Consider the following 22258-nt stretch of genomic DNA (forward strand, 5'->3'; position numbering starts at 1 on the left):
TGAAGGTCTTGGCCTCACCTCCATGGATCCAGGTTTGTTTTTCTCTAAAAGGCTGCAATCATTTTGCCTCTACTTAGCAGCTTATCCTGCATTCAACACACTAGGTTGGCCCCCATGAGTCAGACAGGACAGCTTCAGCAAGCATCGGAGTTCACAGGACCAGAGACATTTCAGTGACCCAAGGGTCAGAGGAGGCTTTATCAGTTAAACAAGAAAGGCAGAACTTTCTTTACATTAGACTCGAAGACTACTAATTTCCCTTTCTCCTTTCTTGCCCTTTAACTGCAGGTGGGCATGGTGTGAAGCTTCTCCGAAACATAACCACGAGTCGCCGATGTCCTTTTCCTCTGTCAGGCGGATTCCTCCAGCCCGCTCTGCGGTGAGCTCTCAGGAGAGCAAAGCTGGGCTCTCCTGCCCTGCTTGGGGAAGCAGCCTCCCCACGGTGAGTCCTTCCAGCAGGGCTGGAATGACTCCTTGGGTCCCTGAGCCTGTGGACCTGCGACAAGTCCCTTCAGTGTTGCACTGCGGTCCTCAGGCCTAAGTGACACACTCCAGTTGCTTTTCTCTAAGCAAAACAATGCCCTGTGAGGGGTCTGTACTGATACGTGCACAGCCCCAAGAATTCCCCTGGAAGGAGAACATCACCAGGTCTCCTGCATCACTGGGACTCTGGCCACCACACAGCTTCACCCTAAAAGCAGTTTTTATAGTCTGAAATAGACACCCTCCCTCAAAACCAGTGCAACCGCCAGAATTCTGCTACAAAGTTAACGACTGAGAAGTGAAACCAGTTTGGTTCAGAAAGAGAAATGTGACTGAAAATCTGAGGTATCTTTGTGCTCTCTGGTCTCTCCTGGCAGAGTGCCTGCACCACCCACAGAAGCCCCTGCGACAGGGCCTCCTGCACTTTCTCCAGCAAAACTGGCCCTGCACAGGGGCACCCAGGGGCAGAAGACAAATGAAACAAGAAATCAATAAAAGTTTAAAAGCAATCAAATAAAAAGTGGCTCGCTTTGGAAGGCTAATGGACTAGGGCAAGGGCAGAGACTGCCCCCAAAGTGATAATTCCCTCCTAACCGACGCATTCCTGTGTACTTTGAAGGAACGAACGTATGCACGACGTTGTTAAACAGGCCATGTTCAACTCTGCCAGCAAAGCCGCTGATGACTGCGGAGGCCCTCCTGTCTCCAGCCCTGTGCTAGGCACTCTCACACGAGCGACCTTGGCAGGAGAAAAGCAACAGGCACCGAGTGACGGCATGCAGTTTTAGAAGCAAGCCTCAATCTAGAAGATCCTTCTCCTGCTGACAGACAGGAAACACCCTCCAACTTTCCCCTGCAGCACAAGAGTTCCCTGCCCGCATCCAGCATTTTAACCTCCTCCGGACCCACGTCAGCAGGAAGCTGCCACCTGAGGCAGAGCCCAGGAGAGGAACTGCAAGGTCGCTGAGCTCTCTCCAAGACCCCAGCCTCTGCCATCCTCTCCCATCCCCCCCAGCCCCACGTCCCTGTGCTGCCTCCCAGAGAGCACAGGTCAACTTCACCACCAGCCTGGAAGCCTCGGTTTCCCAGCTCCCCTAGTCCTGACCTACACGTCACTTCTTGTCTCTTGGTGTGCCTTCTCCTTCTTGGTCTGCGCTCCAGTCATCAGACTTTGGCTTCTGTGTCCAACAGAGGTCAACTATCCCAGCAGAACTGGAACCTCTCCTCCTGGCCTATGAGGGATGGCCCAAGGCCTGACCAGCAGCAGGTATGGGCACAGACAGCAGCAGCGGCCTGCAGAGCTCTCCTTCTAACATGGGAGTCTTATTGCCTGCATTTCACCCATTTCTAAGAGAACAAATTATGAACAGAAACAGGAGACCGTTTACTGATGTCTGTGTAGTCAAGCCAAGATTCTCTACTACAAAGAGTGAACTTTGAGCAACTGCAGATACACAGATCCTCAATTAGTGTGTTAGCTCTGATTCCAGGATGCGACCACATTTGCCAAGGACACAGAAGCGAGAAGGAGGTGGGGTCATAGGTATTACAATTCCAGCTCTGGAGAGGAGAGGAGGATAAGTTGAGAGTGTGAAGAGAGACACGCTTCCTAGTGACTCCGACCCTCATGGCTCTCTCCGGCAGCCAAATGAGGAAGCACTGCTGGCTGACAGTGCAGTTTTAACTGTCCAACATTAATAGTGTGTCGAATATTTATGTGTACACACATGTGTGTGCATGGTCACCTACACACACACACATACATATATACATATAGCAGGGTCACCAATTCACACTCAGATGAGTTGGCTCTTCAGGAAAAAAGAAATGTCCTATTTTGTATCATTTACTGATTCTACGGTGTAAATACTTTCACCTTGGCTGATCTCAAGGTAGCAACCTAGGTCCCTGAACATGCAACTGGGAGTATATCTTTTCATTCTGAGAGGGTCTATGAGAGGCAACCTCATTCAGACTTGTTTGATAGGCAAATTTCTATCACTTGCTTTTGTTTGAGAATTCAGTGAGATATAGAATTCTGATCGATAGACATTTCCCCTCAGACTTTGAGGCTGAGAGAAAGGAGACCATCTTTCTGGTTTTGAAGGTGGGGAGATCAAGGAAGGCTTTATGAAGACAAGTGGGTCATGGATGGGAAGAAGAAGAGACTGGGCTGGGAGAGGAAATTCCAGGCATAGGAAACAGAAGCAAAGGCACAGAGGCAAGAATGCAAAGATGCTCGTCGGGGAGAAGACAGGAATCTAGGGAAGGTAGATTACAGAGCATGAAAGGGAAGACTAGGTTGTGGTCAGTTCCTTAGAGGATTCTGGAAAGGAAATCCCTTTTGATTCTGTAGGTACCAACCACATTGCAGGTTTTTGAGCGGAGGATTAACAAGATCAGATTTATGACTCAGGGAGAAAAACCATTTGGTTTGCCTACTTTCTGGATAGTCAAGAACAGAAATTTTGCAAAAACAAAACAAAGACACTGCTATGAGTAGGAACTACAGCAGTGAAAGCAAGTGGGTAAAATACACCACAACAATCAAGGAAAAAAAAAAATTACACCCCCCCCCCCACCCGCCAGCTTGGTTTCATATCCAAGGAGAGGGAACTCCAAGATGAAAACCAGCTGGTGCAGGGGAACCAGATGAAAGAGACTAAGTCTTGAGAGAAATCACAGCAGTTCAGGCAGCTGGTCCACCTGTAACTGCAGCATACTCTCTGGTGGTGGTGGCCACAGCTCTCGGTAGCTTCAGGAATTGTGCTAAATAACTTGGACTCCGGTTTTAGAGCTTCCCTCAAATATGAAGGTGGTGAGAATTCAGGCAAAGTGACTGAGCTGGAAGGCCTTCCTCCTGCATCTGCTCAGCAGAGCTGACTCGGGCTTGGAGGGCCGCTCAAGTGCCCCCCACTCTCTGAAGGCTGTCCAGGTCCAGTTGCACCCAGACAGGACTCACCACTCTCTCTGCTCAGTACTCCTCCTGTGTGCTTCTTAGCATTTACTTTACTACCCATTTAAATATCTTTCCCCTGGGCAAGGTTGTGAGTGTCCTGAGGGACACAGATACCGTCTTTTTTCACTATTTTGTCCGCAGGCTCTAGAAGGTGCTCAGTACATGCTGGTGCTCAATAAAGAAATGGAATTGAATGAAACGGCCTAAGATCACACAGATTTTAAGTAACAGACTCAGGACTGAGACTGCATTTTTCCCGACTCCCAGTGCACTGCTCTTTCATTATGCTCCAAATTTTAAAGCATTAATTCTGACTGCACTCCCCATATTTCTCTTATGGGTTTCTGGACTCTATTCCAATTTTGCAGAGGGATTCAGCACCTGGCAATCTCTGCTCACACCCTAGTAGTCTGTGCTGCTGCTAACGGGGCTGCCACCAGAAGGAAAAGTTCTGTATGTGTGTGTCTCTCTCTGTCGGGGTGGGTAGGGAGTTGCCATAACTTCTACCTTCCAAAAACAAGCTCAGAGACTGGATCCTCCCCACTTCAACAATTCCTTGGGAATCCATTACTCCCCACGACCTGCAGTACTGAGTGTTCACACCCAGGTGTATACACACGCACAGCTCAGGGCCAAGCCAACTTCACTTCATGAAAAGGGGTGCCCCATTGTAAAGATCATTCTTATTTTTAAATATCCTTAATCAACCCTGACTGCTGCCCTGTTGGCTCTGATTTTAAAACAGTAGTTACATCTCTCAAGGGGTCCCCTGTCTACCCTCCATTCCCAGGCCAAACTACTTTCTTTATTCCTCTGAGCTCTGCGTAAGCAAAGGTGGTATTTGACTCGTCCCTTTTAAATGAGCCCACGCCTGCCCCCTGGCTTCTGGTCAGAAAGGCACCAGCAGTGCAGCCTCCACGTGCCCCACCATGAGGCTGCTGGGCATCGCTGCTCCGGACTGGGAACCACTGACTCGTCCTGCCTCACCTCCCAGGCCCACTGTCCACCGAGCACCCAGAATGCTTCCTTCCTCCTCCTGTGTCTGATCAGCCACAGGCCCCAGTGGTCAGCTCTGACCTCACACCAGCCTCCAGCCTTCACCTCACTTTGATTCTCGCCATGTTCCACTGCCCCCTGGACCTTTCAGAGCCCAACAGGTGGTCCCAATCCTCCCCTCCCCTTCCTGCTTCCAATTATCTTACCTAGAAGTTCTCAACCTGGGCTTCTTATTAGAATGACCTGAAGGACTTTTTAATTATATGAATGCTTGGGTCCTACTTCAAAGCAAGAGAACTGGTATCTCTAAGGTGCAACCGGGGTTGAGAACCACTAGTCTATTCTTTGAGCAGACATGTCTGTTGTCAACTTCAGACGCTATTACATATTCATTTATGCAACAGATATCAACGGAGCACTTACCTGGTGGAAGTCACCAAAACCCACCCAGACTCAACCATCATACCCGAACCCAGATACCCACAGGATTTTTTCCAGATAAGCCACTCCAGAAACCCAAGATGATCATTTAGGCAAGAGGAAGATACAGTCCTTCACATTTGATGAGTTATTCCCCCCAAACAGTATCCCTAAACTAGGATCAAAATAAAAATTTTTATAGTCTTTCTTGTTACATACACACACATTATATATATGGAAGATTACTCATAGTCATGAGATACTCACAGTGGGCGACAGATCTACCAACTCCGTGTTTTATGCTCTGCTGGTTAGAATATTAATTTGGCAGCATGAGGTTTTATCACAAAAATACAGACATATAAATGTCTACTCATCAAAATATACAACCATAAAAGAAAAGATCACTTTGACTTTAAATTTTAAAACTCCTATTCACCAAAAGCAAAAGCAAAAAACACCCTAATAAAAGGGAAAAAAAGGTAGGTGCTAGCCCAAGAAATGACATCTACAGTATAGGAGACCAGCAAGTATTGGTAACCAGAACATAACAAAATCCTTAAAAACAATAAAAAGACAACCAGAAAGAAAGCTGGGCAAAAGATGTGAAAAAGAAATTCACAGAATAGGAAATATGCGTATGAAGAGACGCTCAATATTTAGTCATCAGGAATATAAAAATTTCAAATTACAATGAGATACCATGTCACAACCAGCTGTTTTTTGATCAACAGAACAGTAGAATTAAGAAGCCAAACACTACCTAGCATGGGCAAGAAGTAGGCCCACAGGAACTCGTACATTGTTGTTGGGAGCGTAAATTGGCTCAGCCACTTTGAAAACATTCTGGGGATTTCTAGTAAAGATGAAGTTTCCGTACGACCTACAATCCACCTCCTAGGTGAATGGACCCCTGGGGTAGATGAGGAAGCACTTACAAGAACAATTGCAGCAGATTTAGAACCAAGATTTGGAAACAGCCTTATCCACAATCCATTAACATCCATCACCAAAAAAATTTATATCAAGGAATATCCATACAACGGAAATTATACAACAATGAAAATGAAACAACTCGAGCTACCCATTCCAAATGGACGAATCTCACAAACATCAAGTAAAAAAAATAAGTCTCAGAAGAACACACACCTTAGAGGTTTTAAAGTATTTAAAATAATATTGAATATAGTGTAAGAGTATATTATAACGGTACAAAGAAATGCGTATAAATTCCCTATGGAGGCAAGTGGTCCTACTGGTGGAGAAGGAGATGTATTCAAGGGCTTCAAGTATTGTTCATCGTTGATTTTTTTTTTTAAGCAGTGAATACTGAGCCCATAGGTGTTTACTGGATTATACGTTCCAGTTTGTTGATATCTTAAATATCACAAAATAAATTTATGATATATTTAGTTTTATGGGAAAAGCCTATTTCCTATTTTGGGGTTCACATTAATTAGCAAGTAGTCACTATATAAATATTCTACATATACTTTTTTTTTTCCCCCCAGTAAGATCTTTATTTGGTAAAATAAGATGCTGTATTTAAAATTCCTCAGAATACAGACGGAGTTTCCCTGAAACTTGGTAAAATGAAACCCTAGGAAATGGGGCTGGGACTCGGGGGACCTTGCTCAAGGTAACTAATTGCTCTGTGCCCCAGTAAGACAAGAGGGGATTGAGGACCCCCCCCCATGTGCATCATCCCATGTAACAGGCACAGCAAACCCACAAACTTAACGTTAAAGAAGTTAAAGCTCCAGAAAGGTTACTCAACTCACCTGAGGGCAGGAGTTGAGATTTAAGCCTAGACCTGCCTTTCTTGGAAGGAAGGCCATGTTCTTATTTACATATTAACTTATATCTTGATTTGTTCCAGAAAGGTCTTAAGATGGTACACAAAGAGACTCTAAGTAAAAGTTGTAAAAAACTTACACATAAGATGTGGAAGATCTGGCTGAGCTTGGGGAAGGTGAAGCAAGTAGGGAGATCAGTACATACCACGTGTGTCACAGGCGACGCAGTCAGAGCCAGTGAAAGCAAGATGCGACCCAGAGGCGCCCTGAGGCGCTGGACCAGATGCCGTGATGGGCTTTCCAGCACGGTGTCTTATGATGCCCCCTGCCCTCTCCCATTCTCTACTGTCGCTGTTGGGGACAAGGCTGTTCTTTCTTAAGAAGTATTGTCATTACACTCAGTGACTCTTACTGGGCGAGTGGAGAAGAGGATCATATATCCCACCATGCCTGGAAAACACCACAGTGACAAAGGACAGATCCACCCTCTGGTTAGCGCTGAAATGGTAATTAAAAATAAACTTGAAAATAAAGGGCTTCCCTGGTGGCGCAGTGGTTAAGAATCCACCTGCTAATGCTGGGGAAACGAGTTCAAGCCCTGGTCTGGGAAGATCCCACATACCGTGGAGCAACTAAGCCCATGAGCCACAACTACTGAGCCCATGAGCCACAACTACTGAGCCTGCATGCCACAACTACTGAAGCCCATGCGCCTAGAGCCTGTGCTCCACAACAAGAGAAGCCACCACAATGAGAGGCCTGCGTACCACAATGAAGAGTAGCCCCTGCTCGTCACAACTAGAAGAAAGCCTGCATGCAGCAATGAAGACCCAAAGCAGCCAAAAAATAAATAAATTTATTTTAAAAAAATAAATAAAAGGCAGAAGACATCCAAGATGCCAACAGACCCATGCACAGAAAATGTGGCCAGCATAGTCTAATGGAGAAACCATCCCACTCCCCATAAATATCAGATGAAAGAGAGAAATTATTTAAACACTGGAGTCATTTCATCTACAGCCATCAGAAAAGAACTGTCTGAAACAGACTGTGTTAAAATGGGGGCGGGGGGAAGGTCTAGAATACAATCCATGAAATGGTGAGTGCACCTGAAGGAGGCTAGCACAAGAAAGCCCTAGAGAGAATTAGCTTTGGGCGGGGGAAACCCTAATTGCACTTCAATATTATGATTATGTCAAAAAGCTTTACATCATACATGCCATGCAAGAATCAAGACATCAAGCTTCATTAACCTAGCAACTCAGCTGCAGTGTCACTGGGCCAGGCATGTGTGTCAACATAACCATTCCCAGATTCCAAAGGTCAAACCCAGGGCGTGACCTGGAGAACAGAAGAATTTAAAGGCAACTGGAAAACGTGACATCCCTCAACTAACTTCCTTCCTTTTATTGGGAATATTGCTGATACTAGAAACAGCTAGATGACTTCAAGCACTCAAAATTACATTGTGTAACAGAGGATGAGCAAAGAATGTCGATCTCTGATTATTCAGAAGGCAATTACCCGGACTGTGGAAAAACCCATGCATTTCTGATGCCCTTCCACCCTGCTATATGCCTTCTCCTTTAACATTAAATGAAGATGGGACAAAGTGGGGAAGGATGATATTCAAATCCGTCAGTTCTGTTACATGGTCAGCAGTTCTGGTAAATAGATTTGATGGGCAAGAAAACAGAAACCACCTGCTGAAAATGAGTTTTAGAGATATCCTGTGGATTTCAATTATCTATGCTGCCTCTGTCCTCAGTTTTATCACTGAAAAGCTAGAACCGCCTTAGAGAACCAGTAGCCAAATGTCTTCCCTGTTTGACTCCAGGAGAATCTCACACTAGAGCCCGAGTGACCCTGAAGCAACACTGGATTTTTAGCCACAGCTGGCACCACACCAGAACTGAACCACGCTCGCTTTCCTGACTCTGGCATATCGAGGCCACTCACACTGGGTGAACTGTCACCGTCAGACCCTGAGTCCATGGACCGTGTGGACGTCAGGGGTGATGAATCCGCGTGGAATGTTGACTCCACTTAAAAGCTAATCCCATTTCAACGAATCCCATGTAAAAGTAACAAACTCATGAGAAGTAACCCGCAAAATGCAAATGCCCACTTTTTTGAAAAGGAATTTTACTTAGCTGGCAAAAACAATGATTTCCAAACAGTTATTCATCATATGCACAGTTCCCATCCTAAAGACGTAAAACCTAAGTGAAGCACTATACAATTAGAACCTCAACATTTTTAGAAGCTTAGCATATGGACAGCCGCCCCCGACACCAGCAGGGCATACCTTGAAGGTCCCCCCACTCCCCACCCCCGAGCCCTGTGCCCCTCCCCTTTATCTAACGAAGGTGCACACGTATGGGGGGGCAGGTCTCTGGGTCTCTGTGCTTGGCCCTCTGGGTCCACCGTGGCTTCCGTGAAAAGCCAAGGTGTCAACACCCCACAACCTTACTTCTTTTTAAAAAATAGTATTTTTTTGGGCTTCCCTGGTGGCGCAGTGGCTGGGAGTCTGCCTGCCGATGCAGGGGACACGGGTTCGTGCCCCAGTCCGGGAGGATCCCACATGCCGCGGAGAGGCTGGGCCCGTGAGCAATGGCTGCTGGGCCTGCGCATCCAGAGCCTGTGCTCCGCAACGGGAGAGGCCACAACAGTGAGAGGCCCGCGTACCACAAAAAAAAAAAAAAAGTGTTTTTTAAGAGTTAGGGAGGAGGACAGGGGAGCACCGTGAGGGTGGAAGTGGCCTGTTTATGGGCGTGTGGCTGAGCTGAGGAAGGGCGCCTAGGGCAGCATCTTCCTCCTTCTCCCAGAAACCCAGAGAGTCAGAAAGGGGGAGCCAGTGAATGTGTCCACTGGGGAGGAAAACACCCAGAGAGCTCCCAAACACAGCAAAAGATTACTTATGTCCACAAAGACCATTTTCTATTCAATCAAAGTACATTTCTTTAAAAAGGTGGTTCCAACTCACAACCTATCTTGGATTCCCGTACATGTCCCTCTTCTCTTGGCTGGAGAACAGGCTGAATAACACACTCTTGTCTGACAGTGGAATGGAAGCGAAAGGCTCCCTTTTGTTCTTGCTCTAAAGCTCCGCCCACTTGCGTCTTCTGATGAACCTCTACGTACTCAAGGCATTAAATACCTTCATTTGAGAACACAGCGCTCTGCAAACAATTCAATAATGGTGGTAAGAAATAAGCCAGAGGTACCTGCAGGGTGCTATGGGAACTCAGGCAAGATGCATTAAGCTCCCTCTGGGAACTCATGCAAATTTCCAGGAGATCACAGGAAAGCTCAATGATGAAGGAGGAGTGAGGCTGAGGCAGGTGAAAACCATGGAAGGGACATTTCTGGCCTACGGAATACCACAAGGAAAGGCAAAGAACAGAGTTCCTGTGGACAGCCCCGCGCAGTGTGGGTCTGGGGATGGGGATGGTGAGGCTGACCAGGGAGGAAGGGGCCGGCTCGCAGCCTTGCCCTGGTGAGAAGCTTAGGCTTACCGTAGCACTGCTGGATCAGTATTGAGCTGGATCATTCTGGCTGAAGTGTGGATAGATTAAGTGTGGATAGACTGGAAGACCAGAGACCAGAAAGGAGCTGCCGCTGCCATGATCCGGGCCTGTGGTTCTCAAAGTGTGGTCCCTGAACCAGCAGCAGCAGCAGCACTGGAACTTACCAGAAATGGAAACCCTCAGGCCCATCCCAGACCTGCTGAGTCAGAAACTCTGGGGGGTGGGAGCAGCAATGTGTGAGCTGATCGGCTCTCCAGGTGACTGCAATGCTCGCTAAAATTTGAGAACAACTGGTAAAGACAAGAGTTGATGGGCGCCTGTGCTAGGAGCAGCGTGGGGGGTAGAAGAGGACGAGTTCAAGGCTAACACAGGGCATAAAATCAACTGAGAGATGTGTGGGCAACGGAGGATAAAGAGAGGAAGTTCAAGGATTTTGGTTTGAGTGACTGGTTGGAGCTGTCAAGAATACAAGAGGCCAAGCAGGCTTATGAGGGCTGATGAGTTACGTGCTGGACGTGCAGAGTTTGAGATGCCTCTGGGCCATGCAACTTGTCAGGCTGTGGGATATATGAGTAGGAAGCTCAGAGGAGAGGCAGTGAAAACCATGCCACCACTCGGAGCACAAAACCAAACACAGAGCTCTGGAGACACCAGTATCAGAGGGCTGAGGAGAGGCAGGAAAGTCCACAGAAGCCCCAGAAGAAGGAAAAAGAGAAGGAAAAGGAAAACAAGCTGGTTCTCCCAGAACCTCTGGTATTGCCACAGGGCACAGCTAAGTAGGTTTTGTTCTCCTACCTTAATATTAGGGTATCTATTTATATAACTCACCATCATCAGTAAGAGTAAACCAATACTTGGTCATCTCAAGAGATGCTTAGATGGCACTTTGATAAAGTTCAACATTCACTTTTTTTTTTTTTTTTTGCGGTACGCGGGCCTCTCACTGCTGTGGCCTCTCCCGTTGCGGAGCACAGGCTCCGGACGCACAGGCTCAGAGGCCATGGTTCATGGGCCCAGCCGCTCCGCGGCATGTGGGATCTTCCCGGACCGGGGCATGAACCCGAGTCCCCTGCATCGGCAGGCTGACTCCCAACCACTGCGCCACCAGGGAAGCCCTCAACATTCATTTTTAAAATTTCTTTCTTGATAGCCTCCCCAACATCCACTCCTTCCTTCTCTCTTCCCAGGGTTCACTGACTGACTCCTGTTTGGGGACCTATGTGGTTCTAAAGAAAAAATGTGAATTTATATGAATATTGCTAAGCATTTGACTTCCCTGGCTACAGTGACTGGTTAGAGGTAGTTAAGTGACTTAGGCTGGTCCAATCAAAGTTTTAGCACAGGATTTTGCTAGGAATGCTGACAAAAGGCTGTTTTCTCTCTCTCAGTATCTCTCTCTCTCTCTCTCTCTCTCTCTCTCTCTCTCTGTGTCTCTCCTTCTCCCTCTTTCTCTCCCTCTCGCTTAATTCTCCCTGGTTGTCAAAAAAAAATTTCTTGAACAAATGTTTGCTGACTTCCCACTATATTCCAGTCACTGGGGGAAAAAATTGCTCATTACTAAACAAGTAAATACACAGCTCAATTTGGATTTGAACTCAGACTCCCTGACTTCAGAGCCTGTGCTTTCACGTAAGATATCATACACCAGACTACCTGAGTGTCATCAAAGAAGACTGAAATAAATGCAATGATATGTGCCTTCCCGGATGGGAAGTCAGTATTTAAAAAGTGTCGTCTCCCCTAAATCAATATATTAATTACTATAGATATCCTGACACCAACTTTAATTTGTAAAATTCTCAAACCCATGTAGAAGAATAAATGGCAGCAACTGGCTAACAAAATTATGAAGGAAGAGTTATTTTGCTCTGCAAGATGTACCAATAGACTCCAAAGATACAACTACCAAAACAGTGTGGTTCTAGCAGAGAGGTCAATGAAAGGTAACAGAAAGCTTAGGAACACACACACACAAGAATATATATATATATATATATATATATATATGAATATATATGTATATTTTCTCAGTTCCTAGGCTTTCTGTTATCTTTCATTGACCTCTCTGCTACAACCATGCCGTTTTAGCAGTATGATTTTAGTAAATAGTAAAAGTGTCATTTTATATTAGTGGGGAAGAAGTTGATAATTCAGTAATTTCAAGAACGATAGTATAATTGGTTAACATGTGGGAAAAAATCAAGTTAGCTCCATGCATCATGACATATATCCAAATTACTTCCAGACAGATTAAAATTTTAAATTAAAAAAACCCATGAGAATATTGACAAAATATGTAAGTGAACACTTATATCATTCAAGGGCCTGGAAGGTCTTGCTAAGAATAACATCAAAGACATAAACACTGAAGGAATGATTGTTAGAGTTTTACTAATAAATATATAAAAAGCATAATAAATATAAAAATACCAAAAAAAAGAAAAAATATTAGTAATATATGATGGAAAGGAGTTGGCATCCTTATAAGAGTTTGTAAAAACTCTAATAAGACAATTAGAAAAAAGGCAAGTATCCCAATTAAAAATGTGACAGTAAAGAAAGGACAGGCAATTCATAAAACAAACACACAAAAATAGGCTGTAAAAATTATGCAACAATGCTCAGCCTCTCTGGCAATCCAAAACAATTTTTTTGGATTGATTTCAAAACTAGATTCCATTTCTACTCATCAAATTCCAAAGATTTTGCAATGATAAACCCCAGTTGCTGTTAAAGGTCTGGGGAAATCAGTATTTTCCTTTCTGGAGGGAGAGAAAAACTGTCCCAGTGACTCTTATCCCATAACACACACCAAATGCCTTCCTGGATCTGGGTACCTTAAAATTTTTGGAGACTCTTTAAATTGCTGTCCTCTTTCCTCTGTTTATACATCTACCATAATACAGGCATACCTCATTTTACTGCACTTCACTTCACTGTGCTTCGCAGATATTGTTTTGTTTTGTTTTGTTTTTTACAAATTGAAGGTCTGTGCCAGCCCTGCATTGTCAGATAATGATTAGTATTTTTTAGCAATAAAGTATTTTGATTAAGCTATGCACTTTGTTTTTTAAGACATAATGCTATTGCACACTTAACAGACTACAGTATAGTCTAAACTCTTTTTGTTGTTGTTTTGTTTTGTTTTGTTTTGTTGCGGTACGCGGGCCTCTCACTGCTGTGGCCTCTCCCGTTGCGGAGCACAGGCTCCGGACGCGCAGGCTCAGCGGCCATGGCTCACGGGCCTAGCCGCTCCACAGCATGTGGGATCCTCCTGGACCGGGGCACGAACCCGTGTCCCCTGCATCGGCAGGCAGACTCTCAACCACTGTGCCACCAGGGAAGCCCTAGTCTAAACTTTTTACACAACTTTAATAGGCACTGGGAAACAAAAAAGTTTGAGTGACTCTATTGCGATATTCGCTTTATTGAAGTGGTCTGGACAGGAATCTGCAATATATCAGAGGTATGCCTGTATTTATCATGTTATAATTTTGTCACCATAACTACAAACTGTTGAGGGCAAGAGGACCCTAGGAGACAAATGCCAACTCCATCCAACCACAGTCAGAGAACCAGTAAATGATCAGCTGCGACAGGATGCATTCCAGCACCCAACGCCCAAATCCATCTGCTACAACCAAACCTCACAGATATTTGGTGACTGGGTGTTTAATATGTCATTAAAAAGCTGAAGAAGCCCTTGGTAAATGGAAGATTACTTTGCTCCTTGGCACAAAATGTGGGCTTCTGGAGAACGAAAGCTGCCAGTGTTGCTGTTCATTTTTCAGTGTAACGCCAAATCTGGAATTCCTTTTCCCCGTATGTAACTAAGGGGTAATAACACATGCCTCTTGCAGAGGGCAGATGTCGGCTCTGCGCTATTCATGGATATACCTCCAGTCCTTGGCACATCAGGCAGGTGGTAAACGATACACATCATTAAGATCATTTCTCATTCATTCTTTTGAAAAATCCTTACGGAGCCCCACAGTAAGCCAGAAACGAAACATTTGTAATCTAACTTAATAAGCTGGATCATCATAACATAAGCTCTTTCTTTAGCTTGCATCAAAATGTATTCCCACATGTGAATTCCTTACATGAAAACACAAATGTCTACTTCTATATTAGCTAACTTTACCACCCCTGTCCCCCCAATATCACAGAAAACCAAGAACTGCTTTACATTCTCACTTTCATTATTACAACAGTCTCCTAGATATTGACCTCCTGAAGGATGATTTCCAACAATTTGCGAATTGGAAGGCTTCCAAGGGGTCATCTTCTTTAACTCTTTCATTTTACAGACTGCCAAATAAGGCCTAAGAGGGTACTGTTATGTTCAAGGTCGTACACAAGTCAGATGTCAAAGTGGGATAAAATCAAGGTCTCCAAGCTGCCCAGTCAATGATACTTCCACCCTGCCCCCACTGCTGCTTCCTGGTAGTCACCAAAATGCTTTCCCTTCAAAAACAGAAGCACAGAACACCACATTTGCAGGCCTTTTAAAGAGAAGATGTTGGGGCTTCCCTGGTGGCGCAGTGGTTGAGAGTCCACCTGCCGATGCAGGGGACAGGAGTTCGTGCCCCGGTCGGGGAAGATCCCACATGCCGCGGAGCGGCTGGGCCCGTGAGCCATGGCTGCTGAGCCTGCGCGTCCGGAGCCTGTGCTCCACAACGGGAGAGGCCACAACAGTGAGAGACCCGCGTACCACAAAAAAAAAAAAAAAAGTGTTGGAATAGATTAACTTGTGGTCAGCTTTATCTCTAATTCCCTACCTCATGATTCTGCTTATAATTTAACGTAAGGACTTATAAATATATACCATGTGCTTCAGAGAACGGCAGATAAACCACAAAAGTTAAAAGCCTTTGTTAGAAATTCTGAAAGAGATTCTGACTTATTTTTAAATAAAGGGGCTAATCATGAGTTTAAAAATTTCCTCAAATGCCCCATTTTATCATTTTCCTCTATATCTTCTTCTCCAAAGCCTTTTGCAGAATCTGACATAATATATATATCCAGCCATGAAAGAAGGCAGACTAATTAAGCAGTCTCTGAAGCCACTGTACCAGAAGATATGTCTTTCAGTGTGGACTTACCTATTAGTCAAAGAAAAGATATAAGTGGCAATGTAAAAATCTAGAGGAAAAACTAAAGCAATGAAGGAGGGTAGGGGAAAGTGAGTAAGAGGTGACCCTTGTATACGGTTAGGTAAATCAAGGACAATTTCCATAAACTAAGAAGGATCCTCTGGACCACTGAGCTGTCTTGCTAAAGCTGAGATGGAGGTATGGGTCCTTGAGTAATAATAAAAAATAATAGGAGGGGGCTTCCCTGGTGGCGCAGTGGTTGAGAATCCGCCTGCCAATGCAGGGGACATGGGTTCGAGCCCTGGTCCGGGAAGATCCCACAAGTCATGGAGCAACTAAGTCCGTGTGCCACAACTATTGAGCCTGCACTCTAGAGGCTGCCAGCCACAGCTATGGAAGCCCGTGCTCCGCAACAAGAGAAGCCACCGTGATGAGAAGCCCGCGCACCGCAACGAAGAGTAGCCCCTGCTCACCACAACTAGAGAAAGCCCGCGTGCAGCAACAAAGACTCAATGCAGCCAAAAATAAATAAATAAATTTATTTAAAAAATAAACTCTATTTAAAAATAAACCACTTACATGATGTAAAAGATATGCAAAAAACTTGTATTCTCATCAATAATCTATCCATACTTTTATTATTAAAACACATTTAAATGACATGGAATTTAATAAATTCCTAGTCTGGGAGAATGTAGTGTTTATCTGGCTTCCTGATGCTGCAGGCCCAGCTTGGATAGCTCTGCGGCAGGCACGTCCTGCAAAGGAACCCACAGTGAGCATTTTCTAAGGTCAGTCTACAGTTTAGGTCCTAATTCTCATGACACATCCCTTTGCTTGGCATTTTATGGTTCCACCAATTGGGGATTCAGAACAGGCTGATCCAGGAAGCCTTCTGAGGAAGCGTAGCTCTCCTGCCACATCTGGCTCCTGCCTCTGGCTACCAGGCAGAGTTCTCGATTTCTAACTTTCCTGAGTCTGCTGGACATTGCCCCACCGGCACTCAGAATTTGCTGTCAGGGAAGATGACTCACAGCCTAACAGCCTTTCCCCAAACTCCAGTTGCTGCTGTACCAGCGAGGGTTGCCAGCACTGCCTCCTAAATGGAAGCAAAAGGCCCCAGAGAGTCCCAGGGCCGCCAGCAAGCAGGGCAGCCTCTCAGGAGCACAGGGTGTGAGAATGCCCTCCAGGGCTCTCTCCTGTCTGACTTCTAGCCAGGAATGCTTAACGACACATCATGACAGGACCTGCAAACAAATTCAAACTCAGCCAGCAGTGGCTGACTGCCAGCTCTATTCCTGTCCAAAGGGCAGGTGACAGCCAGGCTACCTGGAGGAGTAGGGGCTCTTCTCACAGTCAGTCAGTCATTTGGTCCTGGAGCTCCTGGTGTCCTTCTGGGAGAGAGTGGAAGAGTTCTTCCTGCCTGTCCCTTCTTGGGAAGATACATCCTAGAGCCCGGAGGGGAAAGGAAGGAAGCTGGGACTACAGGGCCAGGCTAGGGCGCTGGCTCTGCCACATGGCTGGTGCTTGCGGGGAGGAGACATGCTTGTAGCCCACATCTCAGGGTCTGCCGCTGGCCAAGGGCAGCCTGGCGTAGGGGTGAGAACTCCAACTGTGGAGCCACACTGCCTGGGACTGCGTGCAGCTCCCCCATCTACTCGCCGAGGGACCTTGGGCAATTAACTATCTAACCTCCTTAAGGTTCTATTTCTTCATCTCCAAGTTGGATGCCACAGAATCTCTTGGGTTGTCACAAGTATTAAATGGGCTAATCTACAAAGTCCTTAGCAGAATATCTAAAACGCAAATTACTCAATAATTATTAGCTGCCACACCAGTGCCCCCAGACTCTGAAAACCTCAGACCCTAGAAATGATTCTACCCGGTAGATGGCCCAGTGTGTATGGGGGAGGGGAGGAGGTACACAGCAGAAGGAAAACATACAGTGGGTCAGATGACAATGACACGAATACCCAAATCTGGAGATGGTGAATAACGTCCTCCAAAGAAATCCAGGTCCTCATCCCTGGAACCTGTGAATGTTATTATATGGCAAAAGAGTCTTTGCAGATGTGATTAAGATAAAGATCTTGGGCTTCCCTGGTGGCGCAGTGGTTGAGAGTCCGCCTGCCGATGCAGGGGACACGGGTTCGTGCTCCGGTCCGGGAAGATCCCACATGCCGCGGAGCGGCTGGGCCCGTGAGCCATGGCCGCTGAGCCTGCACGTCCGGAGCCTGTGCTCCGCAACGGGAGAGGCCACAGCAATGAGAGAGATTAGTTTGGATATCAGGGCTGGCCAGAATGTAATCACAAGTGTTTTCCTAAGAAGGAGATTTGACCACAGAAAAGGAAAAGGCAATATGACAATGAAAAGCAGAGGTTAACGGGGCCACAAGCTAAAGAATGCTGGCAGTCACAGAAGCTGGATAAGGCAAGAATGAATTCTCCCCTAGAGCATCCAGAAGGAACCCGCTCTGCCAATGCCTAGATTTTACTCTGCAAGACTAATTTCGGACCTTCTGGCTTCCAGAACTCTAAGAGAATAAAGTTCTGTTGTTTTAACCCACTAAATGTGTAGTAATTTGTTACAGCAGCAATAAGAAACTGGTAAGTTATCTTGGAATCCTGCCAACGACTGTACATCCAGACAGCAGAATGGAGGCCTTGGGGGAGAATACCGGTAAGACCCTCTCAGTGCCACAGCATATCAGTCAGGGCTCAGGGCTGAGCTCTAGGACCCAGAGAAAACAGGAAGAAACCGGGAGCTGAGGCAGGGACCAAGCCTCAAGGGCAGAGCTGTGACGGAGGACAGCAAGGGACTGGCACTCCTCCACACCCAAGCATTCCACACACAGGCTGACGGCAGCAGGCACCAGTCCAGACCTTGGCAGGAGGACCTGCACCCACACATGTACTGCCAGCCTCAATCAGGGTGAGCTCTGGGCCAGCTTCTCAAAGTGTCCTCTGCAGGCTGGTACTGGTCTGTAAACTGTTACTCAACAGCAATGAGATAAGGACAGAAAATTGAGAATAAGTGCTTAGAAACTTAGAGCAATTTGGCATTGCCTTGACATTTTTGGAAATGTAGTTTTATTACTGTTGAATCTTCTCATAAAATATTCTGGCTTGCGTTTTATATGCCTTTTTTAAAAAGTCATTTTTCTAGTAATCCATTTTGATTGTATTTTATGATTACTTGTTTGAAATAAATTGGAAATTACACACACACACACACACACACACACACACACACACACACTCATAACATTGGTCGTTTACCACCAATAGGGCTCTGGAGGACCACAGTGCAGGTGGCAGGGAGGAGGCTTCTGGACACCCAGGTGTGATCTGCCAGCTTTTCCAGCAGAGGGATTGCATATGACTGCCTGAAACACGAAGGCCAGGTGCCTAGAGGGCAATATGATGCACAGGCTCCATGGCGAGCGCTTCGGCACCCTGCTTAACACCCGATCACCTGCCCTGCCACAGCCTTAGGGATGGTCCCATCTATCAGATGATAAAAAGCATGAAGTATAAGGCTCTCAAGGGCATGCCTTTCCTCACCACCGCTTTCCTGCTTAATTAGGCGTTTCCAGTTTATCTGCACTTCCTCAGCGCATAACAACCCAGAGCCGGGATGCATGCTGGGTGGCAGGGTAAAGGGTGCCCAGTGGGAGATACTGCTACCCATAACCCAGAAAGGGGAAGTTTACTACCCATGCTGTACAAGCAGTGCCCACGCTGCTCATGGACAGTACAGAAGGCTGTTCTGCATTCTTTTTCTCACTCGTGCCTCCAGAAAACCCCATGAGACTAAGATTGTCACTCTTGCTTTACCGAAAACCCAAAGTGGGCTCAGAGAGGCATGTACAGGGTAATGAGTCAAGCGCAGGCTTTGGAAGTCAGACCTGTATTCAATTCTCATCACTAACCAGCAGGGTAACCTTGCAGTTACTTAACTTTCTGGGCTTGAGTTTGCATATTTGTAAAATATGGATACTAATACCTTCATCACAGGGTTCTCATAATTAAGTAGTTAGAGCAATGTCTGGAAAACACCTGACACTTAGCACCTACCTGGCCCAAAGTTCCCAATAAACACTGACTTTAAAAAAGGGGGGGGGGGAGGGGAGACGGGAGCCACAGCTAAGGCATGAAAAAGCTCTAAGGACAGGGATTAAAAGAACATAACATCAAGAACATCAAGAAGGAAAAATATAGAGTAAAATAAAAGTAACTGACATGAGAATAGCAACTGTGGCTCAAGTCATGCACCACGTTTTGTAATGCAATTTAAAAAATTATCCTGTTTACAATCAAATCATCAAAGAGCTGGAAATTCAGACTTAAGCTCGTTTATTTTTTTTTGACCCTCCTGAATCTAAATTCCCTCTTCTTATTTTTATTACATATACACACTCATCAGAGCTCCACACAATCAACAGTATTTAGCAAAATGTGACATTAAAATATAATTACGGATGGAACAAAAACAATTTAAGAAAGCAATTAAAGTGATTTCACAAGCTGGAGTACATTTGTTTGATTTCAGATGTTTACAGTAATCAAAGTACAGAACCAAGCACTGTCACGGTCAAGAGTAACAGAAGCCACACACTTCTTATCTTCATATTATGTATTTCAGGGTGTGCGTATTTCATACTCTGTATGAATGGGGCAGTTTTTGAAGTACCGACTTAAATTAAACAGGTATTTATTGGAAAGAGAGAAATTAAAATGATGAAGATTGATCCTACACTGTTTTCAGTATTAATATGCCAAACTATCTATTCAAATATTTGAAAAGCTTCTCTCTCTTTAAAATAACATGAAGTCTTGCTATATCTCAAGTAGAAGTTTTCAAAGAGACTTGGCCCCATTATTTCCATCTCATGGGAACACAGGAGATGAAAAACCAAAATGGACAGTCCTGAGCAAGACCATCACTAGGGCTAAGGGATGTGGGATGACAACTTAGAATGACAACACCCTTTCCTCTTAGCCCGGGGTCAGGGAGGTCGGGAGGTCAGCTTCCTACCTACCAGAACCGCAACAGAGCACAGAAGTGCAAGACAAGGGCCCAAGTTTTAAACAGAGGGTCACACAGGGGACTTCCTCTATAGAAGAGGTGACGGTCGACTTGGGCCTTAACTCAGCCAATTGTGTTTACAGTGAGGAAAAACTCAGAAGCCACAAAGACCCAGTGATGGTCCCAGGAGATGACAGCTAGAGTGGTAAGCTGAGATACAGAGAAACAGAAGAGCATTTGGTGCCCAGGCGAACAGCTCTGGTGACCTCAGCAGCCTCTAAACCATAGCTTTCCAGCCTTGGACAGTAATGGAGGTTCACCAGGCCGGCCTTGACTCAATAAGGACAGGTGTGTGTTCTGCATAGTCTGCGTAAGAAATAAGCTCTTCAGAAGAACTCTACAAACAAATGAAGTAGAGGCTTGAGTTAACCACTTAAGTAATTTGGGCAATTCATCACACAATAACTATACTCATATTTTGAACTTCGTTGTTTTACATAATTAATGCAGCACAAAGGATAACATGCACATGCTACTTGCTTCAGTTCCAAAGATAATAGTATAGATACTTATACTACATTTTATATTGTTTTTAAGTACCTTTTGGGGTTTTCATAGGATAATGATTGCTTTTAAGATTTCCAGTCTTGTGTGGTTAGATTTTTTTTTTTTCCTTGTTGACATACTTAAATGAAACTCAACGTTTTATAAAATGTCTCGGAAGCACTTTGCATTTGGGACACAAAGAATTGTAATCCTCATAACAATTCTCACAATGTGTCAAATCCAACTTTTACCGTGGGTGGATTCTTACAAGTCCACAGAGTAACTAAGGAGAATTGTGTAGCAATGAAAGCAATGAAAAGCAAATCCATAACTTTTTCTTTAGAGTCACTGGTAGTATTTCAGTTGAGTCAAGATACTTCTCTTTTACTCTCAAGCTTCACATACTGAAGAATGTTGCCCCCAAACTGACCATAAGGCCACCTTCCCAGCCTTTCGTACAACTTGCTGTTAACTCAATGTTTGCACCCTCGTGGGAGAAACTTATAGATGTTCTCTTAAAAGTCAAAGATAAGTTAATTACTGGGCCCAAAGTTACCTTAAGTTTAAAAAGGGCAAATGGCAGAAAAATAAAAACAGAGGAATGGTCCTGTTTTTGTAAAAAGAATAAAATGAGGATTGTATGTAGAAACGAAAATGGATCTGTCACTATGGATAAGGAGTAAGTAAGGAGTCACTATTCAGGAAGGACAAATTCCAAATTGCTAATGGTGGTTACCTCTAGGGTGGGGCTGCAGGAGTAGGTTATCAGGGAGAGAGGCTCCATATATATGCATGTATGGGACAAAAGGGGAAACAAGTATGTATATGGATATATATATTTTATATATATGTATACTATTTCACTGATGATAGTATGAGTGACTTTTACTTTACTGTTTGCATTTCTCAGTTTTTTGAAAACATTTTGTTTAAAAGTAGGCCAGCAGATGAAATTTCTGAACACCTAATTTCATTTGGTCCTCAACAAAATCTCCCTCTCTCCGCCCCCCATCCCTTCCTCTCTCGCTCTCCCCCACCCTTCCCTGAAACATTTTTATTGGACTTTTATTGGTATCACAATCTGCACGGCTTAGGTAAGGTATGCTTTGGGGCACTCAGGTCTATCAACTGCTAAGATCCTAACTACTGATGTTTTCATAAAATATTTAAGTTGTAGATCTTCCAACTATGGCATCGAAATATTCTTTATTTTTCCATCTATTATTTCTCAGTGAGCACTGTGCCTTTTCTAATTATTTGATGAGGGTAATCAATTAAGATATTTGATAAAATCAAATTAAACCTCTAAATTTACACTTAATTGGAAACCTTAATGTCCCAGAAATGTCAAGGTGCTATTTGTTTCTCCACGTGTCCCATACATTTAGCAGGGAACATGGCTG

General features: G+C 44.9%; 1 protein-coding gene across 12 annotated transcripts in view; it reads right to left on the bottom strand.

Annotated features, from left to right (window-relative positions):
• PDE8B (phosphodiesterase 8B) overlaps window positions 1-22258 on the bottom strand; it is a 379854-nt gene that overhangs the window by 149154 nt on the left and 208442 nt on the right. The gene's annotated exons all lie outside the window — the stretch shown is intronic.

The sequence above is a fragment of the Delphinus delphis genome, chromosome 3, assembly GCF_949987515.2.
Source record: "Delphinus delphis chromosome 3, mDelDel1.2, whole genome shotgun sequence".
Taxonomy (NCBI): domain Eukaryota; kingdom Metazoa; phylum Chordata; class Mammalia; order Artiodactyla; family Delphinidae; genus Delphinus; species Delphinus delphis.